Source organism: Trachypithecus francoisi, unplaced genomic scaffold (assembly GCF_009764315.1).
Source record: "Trachypithecus francoisi isolate TF-2019V2 unplaced genomic scaffold, Tfra_2.0 Lachesis_group16, whole genome shotgun sequence".
In the NCBI taxonomy this organism is placed as follows: domain Eukaryota; kingdom Metazoa; phylum Chordata; class Mammalia; order Primates; family Cercopithecidae; genus Trachypithecus; species Trachypithecus francoisi.
In genome coordinates, this window is record NW_022681461.1 from 15,576,321 (window position 1) to 15,583,604 (window position 7,284).

A 7,284-nucleotide genomic window follows, 5' to 3' on the forward strand; every position below is an offset into this window, starting at 1 on the left:
GTGGGGACTTGGAGAACTTTTCTGTCTAGCTCAAGGATTGTAAACGTACCAATCAGTACTCTGTAAAATAGACCAATCAGCGCTCTGTAAAATGGACCAATCAGCAGGATGTGGGTGGGGTCAGATAAGGGAATAAAAGCAGGCTGCTGGAGCCAGCAGTGGCAACCTGCTGCAGTCCCCTTCAACACTGTGGAAGCTTTGCTGTTATGCTCTTTACAATAAATCTTGCTGCTGCTCACTCTTTGGGTCCACCCCGCCTTTATGAGATGTAACACTCACTGCGAGGGTTTGCGGCTTCATTCTTGAAGTCAGCGAGACCAAGAACCCACCAATTCCAGACACAATAGCATTCCCAAGGTTCCTGCTAGCCTACCCTGGGACTCCGTGAAAATTAGGCCTCCTATCCCCCAACCTTCTACCCTCACCAGTGTCCCACTGAACACAGCCCTGGAGGCCTACAACTTGTGGAATGGGGCCAGGCTGAAAGACTGAGTGTTTCTGCACTCTGAATCAGAGTCTTGCCAAACCTTTATCTTCACCTTATCTCCAATGAACATAAGGGTAGTTCTTCAAATCCAATTTCCTAGGAAAGTTGAGGCAAAACTTCCTGAGGATTTCAGAACTTGGAATTGGTTTACAGCACAGGATGGATGATTTGTGTTGCCACGCTAAGTCAGGACCCAAAATATAAATAGCACCAGCTACAAATGAGAAACTTCCCTTCCACCCAGTTCTACTGCTGCATCTATAATGAGGTGACACTGGGCCTTGCATTTCGTTTTCCCGAGTCACAATTTCCTCATCTACGAATACCTGCCCTATTCCTTACCCTCACCAAACATTATGAGGTCCAAGTAAGTTGGTATATGTGAACTTTAAATTAAGTCAATACGAGACAATTTATTATCAATTCCTGCCCCCCTAAATTCATCAGAATCACAGTAACAACCCAGCTGCTTAACAAATGTAAAAGAAGCAAGCAAACAAAACACCGTGACTATTATCAAAATATTTAAGTGTCAATACCCAACCAAGACATTACCTTTTCTGTAAGCCCATCCCTGATTCTTCACACCATGTCACCCTCTTCACAGATGAAATGAACTTGTTCCTCCTGATGTTGCCTCTGCATTTATAGCTACTTCTTTGTTGCACATACCTCAAAGAATTATAGTTAGTTGTTTGCTTGTCTGTCACCCCTGCCAGACTGTGAGATCACTGAGGGCTGGAGCCATATCTGTAACCTAACCCTGACCTGGCTCACTGCCTGGCACATAAATCCTACTGTAGGTATCTTCAGAGATGAAAAGAATGAGGAGCATTCTGACCTGCATTCTTTTCTCAACTGTGCACCTCACTAATGTCAAGCGTGAGCTTGGACAAATTCCTTTTCTTCCGTGAAATGAGGACATCAGACTAAATCAAGTTTACAAACTCCTGCTCCACAGGCCCAATCTAGTCCTTCAGATGTGGTTTTTGGGCTACATAGTTGATGGAGTTAAAAAGAAACCTCAATTATGAACATTTAGAGAGCAGAACATTTCATGTAAAACTTGAATTTTTAGCTTCTGTTTAAAAATGAGATTTCATAGCACTGGTTGTCACTCTCTATAGCAACAATGGATGGAGCTGGCTGGTATGTCCCTTCTAAGACAGGCTAGGAGCCACCCAGTCCACCACAGTTCTCTTGATCCATTTCTATTCTATTGATCCAATAGAAATCACTCATTTCTATTACCTGTCTCTGTCCTTACATGCATTTCATTAGAGTTTCTAAATACATGCTAGCTGTAATAATATCACTCTGGGTCTTTAGAAATCTTCTCCTAAACAGCTAAACACACACATATTTTTTTTTAACTTGCAGACCGGAGGCTCTGAAGCCACCACTCCTATTGCACTACTCACTATCCTCACCCTGGGCTAAAGCCCCTTGCAATTAATGAAAGAAAGGAAAATACATCAAATAGAGGAAAAAACAGGAAGGAGGAGGAGGAGAGGGAGGCTTTAGCTACAAATAGTGCTACTAGAGGTATTATGATATCATGTGTGGAAAATTAGATAGTTATACAGTGCAGATTTTCCATGCAGCAAAGCAATCATTTTTTCTACGATCCTGGAAACACACATAATAGGGGATGTGAAAAACTGGAGGTTAATCAACAGAAATTATTATGGCTTTGGGTGTCACTCCCACTGGTGTTCTCTCCCTCCTGCTCCCCATGGCCCTCTTGCAAGGAGCTGCAACTAGCAATTTGAAATGTACACACCCTCACAGGAGAGATGCCTCATCTGCAGCACATCCACAACCTCCCAAGGCAAAGCTGCCATTACTTCATCTGCAGCATATCCATAACCTCCCAAGGCAAAGCTGCCATTACTTACAGTATAATCAGTGGCACAGCAGGTGCAGAGAGGAGGAGAGAGCTAGGTACATATTACTAAGAAGCCTGATGAGTCCAACATACTGCTCTTCTCTAACAAGTATTGCCCCAGGAAATTTAAAATAGCACATCTGAATGTGCATGGCATACATCTGCTAAACCCATGTGGTGTTTGATTGGACAGATCAACACCAACCTAGCCTGCATTTTCTCTCCAGCTTCCTTCATACTCTGGCTAGATCACTTTGAGCACAGAGTCCAGCATAAGCTCTGTCTTTAGAATGTTTGGTTGGCTTCTTACCAAACTAACTGCATCCCTAAATTCCCAGGTTTTCCCCTTTCCCAAAAGCCTCAAGTTGATAACTGAAAGAAAAAATTATATTCTTTTCCCATACCATCATCTTTTAGACTAGTATTCTTGTCTCATACCATGGTCTTTTAGTCTTGAGACTGGTCCATCAGCTAATGAAGAGCAGAAAAGTCTCACTTTATAAATATTTTTTATTAGTATTTATGCTTTGGAAGTAGATAATTTTAGTAAGAGAAGTCAGTAACAGGCCAGGCACAGTGGCTCACACCTGTAATCCCAGTTACTTAGGAGGCTGAGGCAGGACAGTTGTCTGAACCCGGGAGGCAGAGGTTGCAGTGAGCTGAGATCGTGCCACTGCACTCCAGCCTGGGCAAGAGACTGAGACCCTGCTATACACACACACACCCATACACACACACACACACCAAAAAAAAAAAAAAAAAAAAAAAACCTCAATAACAAGCACAATTAAATTGCAAACTCTTCCACTGTATCCCGAAATATCCAAAGCAATCTATCTAGGTGCAGCTTCCAGTAAGTTTCTCCATCTCATGAACATTGTTCTCAAAGGTGATAGGTCTGGAGAGAGATGAGAATTACAGCAAATCCATTAGCCACATCTGAAAAAGACAGAGTACACTCAAAGTGTACACATTATTGATAATTTATCCACACCTTTTTCTTCTATGTGAAGCATAACACAGGCCCACACTCACAGTGTTGGAGAGAAGCACAGGTCTGGAATTCAAGAATTTTGAATTCTAGTCCTGGCTTCATTAGCTAGAACTGTGACCATCAGTTAACTCCGTAACTTCTCCGGATTTTTCTTCAACTTCAAAATAAAACAGATGAAATAACTTCTAAAGCAGTGCTTCTAAAATTTTAAGATGCAAATGAATCACCTGAAGATCTTGTTAAAATACAAAGATTTAGAATGGACTTGACAACCTGCATTCCTAATGAACTCTCAGGTGATCCTGTTAATGGTCAGCCTCATGCACCATACTCTGAGAGCAAGGTGCTGGAGCACTGTTCACAAACTTGGCTGTGCACTAGCATCACATGAGTAGTTTAAAAATACCAACACCTACGCATGTGCCTCTGTGTGTTTCCCCATGCTTGTTCTATGAGCCTGGCCTTAGGTGCTTCGTGTCTGGGGGTGACCCGAGCTGTCGCCGCCTCCGCATTGGGCAAAACTGCGGACTCTCCGGGTTCGGGAGCCCAACCTGACCCAGTGCAGAGCTTCAATCTGGAAGAAAAAATATAGCCACAGGCAGAAAAAAAAGAAGCAGTTGAGGAAGCAACTGAAGAAACCCAAATGGCAGGTTGGGCACGAGGGTATCAGCCGCCTCATGCAGAACTATGAGAAGATAAATGTAGATGAAATTACAAGATTTTCAGCTTTTTCCTTGTCCAGAAAAAACACTGGAAGGTTTGCAAGAAGTTCAGTACCGTTTGGTAACTGAGATACAAAAGCAGACTACTGGATTGGCTTTGCAAGGTAAAGATGTACTTGGAGCAGCCAAAACTGGATCTGGCAAGACTTTGGCTTTCCTTGTTCAAGTGCTGGAAGCCTTATATCGTCTGCAACGGACCTCAACAGATGGGCTGGGGGTTCTCATAATATCACCTATGAGAAAACTGGCCTATCAGACCTTTGAGGTTCTCCAAAAAGTGGGAAAGAATCATGGCTTCTCAGCTGGTCTCATCATTGGTGCAAAGAATCTGAAACATGAAGCTGAGAGAATCAACAACATAAATATACTTGTGTGCACACCAGGTCAGCTTCTTCAACACATGGATGAAACAGTATCTTTTCACGCTACTGATCTCCAAATGTTAGTTCTTGATGAAGTAGATAGAATCTTGGATATGGGCTTTGCTGATACTGAAAATCTCACCAAGAAACATCAGACTTTACTTTTCTCAGCAACACAAACTAAATCTGTAAAAGACCTTGCACGCTTGAGTTTGAAAAACGCTGAGTATGTCTGGGTTCATGGAAAAGCAAAATATAGCACCCCTGCCACTTTGGAACAGAACTACATAGTCGGCTGGGCGCAGTGGCTCAAGCCTGTAATCCCAGCACTTTGGGAAGCCGAGACAGGCGGATCATGAGGTCAGGAGATCGAGACCATCCTGGCTAACATGGTGAAACCCCGTCTTTACTAAAAAATACAAAAAACTAGCCGGGCGAGGTGGCGGGCGCTTGTAGTCCCAGCTACTCGGGAGGCTGAGGCAGAAGAATGGCGTAAACCCGGGAGGCGGAGCTTGCAGTGAGCTGAGATCCGGCCACTGCACTCCAGTCTGGGCAACAGAGCGAGACTCCATCTCAAAAAAAAAAAAAAAAAAAAAAAAAGAACTACATAGTCTGTGAGCAGCAGCAAAAAATAAGTTGCTGTGTTCCTTTTTGAGAAGCCATCTGAAGAAGAAGAGCATTGTATTTTTTTCCAGTTGCAAAGAGGTCCAATATCTGTACTGAGTGTTTTGCCAGGTACGTCCTGGTATTTCTATCCTTGCCCTCCACGGTTGACAGCAGCAAATGAGAAGAATGGAAGTCTATAATAAGTTTGTCCATAACAGAGCTGCGGTACTCTTTGCTAGTGATATTGTAGCCAGGGGGCCGGATTTCCTGGGTGTGAATTGGACTCCTCAGTTTGATTGTCCTGAGGATGCCAACACATATATTCACAGAGCAGGTAGAACTGCCGGGTACAAAGAAGATGGTGAAATTTTATTAATTTTGCTTGCCTCAGAAAAAAGCTATCGTGCAGCAGCTTCTTCAGAAGAAAGTACCTGTGAAGGAAATCAAAATCAATCCAGAAAAACTTATAGATGTCCAGAAAAAATTGGAATCTGTTTTAGCTCAAGATCACGATTTAAAAGAAACAGCTCAAAGGTGCTTCATCTCCTACACACGATTGATATACCTGATGAAGGATAAAGAAGTATTTGATGTAAGTTATCTATACCTGAACATGCCCTGTCTCTTGGTCTTGCTGTGGCACCATGCATAAGATTTCTTCAGAAAGTGCAGAAACAACCCATCAAAGAATTGGTAATGAACCAAGCTGATGAAGTAATTGAGCCAATGGCTCCCTCCCTCACTGATGACAAAGTGGAAGAATTTAGAGGCTTCTTCAATGAGAAAATGTCCATCCTTCTGAAAGGTGGAAAAAGACTCAAAGGGGCAGAGCACAGACTGGCTAACAATACTAGTGATGAAGAACAGGAAGAAGAGGAAGACGATGAAGAAGAAATGGAAGAGAAACTGGCAGAGGCAAAAGGATCTCAAGCTCCATCTCTTCCTAACACCAGTGAGGCACAGAAGATCAAGGAAGTTCCTATGCAGTTCCTAGACAGAGATGAGGAGGAAGAAGATGCTGATTTCTTGAAGGTGAAGTGGCACAATATGTTTGGATTTGACCTTAAAGAGGAGAAAACATTACAGAAGAAAGAACCTTCTAAATCCAGCATCAAGAAAAAAAGTGACCAAAGTTGCAGAAGCAAAAAAAGTAATGAAGAGAATTTTAAAGTATATAAGAAGATAACAGGTACTGATGAAGGAGAGTTGGTTCAGCAGTGGCCACAAATGCAGAAATCTGCCATCAAGGATGCTGCGGAAGATGATGACACGGGTGGTATCAACTTAGATAAAGCAAAGGGAAGACTTCAGGAAGAGGACAGATTTGACAAAGAAGAATATAGGAAGAAAATTAAGGCAAAGCATCAGGAGGAAAGACTGAAAGAAAGGAAAGCCAGAAGAGAAGCCAATAAGAGACAAGTGAAGGCCAAAGATAAAGAGGAAGCCTTTCTGGATTGGAGTGATGATGATGATGATGATGGATTTGATCCAAGCACACTCCCAGATCCAGATAAGTATAGAAGCTCTGAAGATTCAGATAGTGAAAATATGGAAAATGAAATTACTGATACCAAGAAGAAGCAGGGGATGAAGAAGAGGAAAAATAGTGAAGTGGTAGACATGGGACCAACAAGTCGTAACAGAAAGAAGGCCAAGTGGGACACTTTAGAGCCTTTGGATACTGGCCTGTCTTTAGTGGAGGATGAAGAGCTGGTGTTACATCTGCTAAGAAGTCAAAGCTAAATACTTCCTGCGCCTGCCTTCTCCTTGAAACCTTGGTTATGATTGTGTAGACAAGAAGTTAAAAAACAATTGATTTGGGGGCACTTAAGTACCATATGTCCCATTCCCAAAGGGCACATTTCTGGATAGAAGCGATCATATCTCCAAGTCCCTCTCACAGGATATGCTTTGTGCCATCACTGAGCATACTCAGATCAAGGGTGGATGATACCATTTCCTGACCCTGGTTTCCAGCATGTGTCCTGTTAGATTTTTATCCATGGGTTCCTATGCCTTGTCATTGGAAATGCTTCCTTTGTTTTACTGGCAAGTTCTGGAGCTCTTGTGTCATTGTTAGAAATTCCTGTGTTGCTTACTGTACAGAAGTTTCTGTGTTACTGCCAAAATTGATCATGATTTTGATGTATTTAATATTTGCAAAGAGACTGAGTATGATGGACCAGCCCTGAGAAAGAATATTTTTGAATTGAGATAATCAATAA

At 42.5% G+C, this 7,284-nt stretch overlaps 1 pseudogene; it reads left to right on the forward strand.

Moving 5' to 3' along the window:
* Positions 1–3,787: 3,787 nt before the first annotated feature.
* On the forward strand, positions 3,788–6,916 carry LOC117099470 (annotated as a pseudogene).
* Positions 6,917–7,284: the final 368 nt, after the last annotated feature.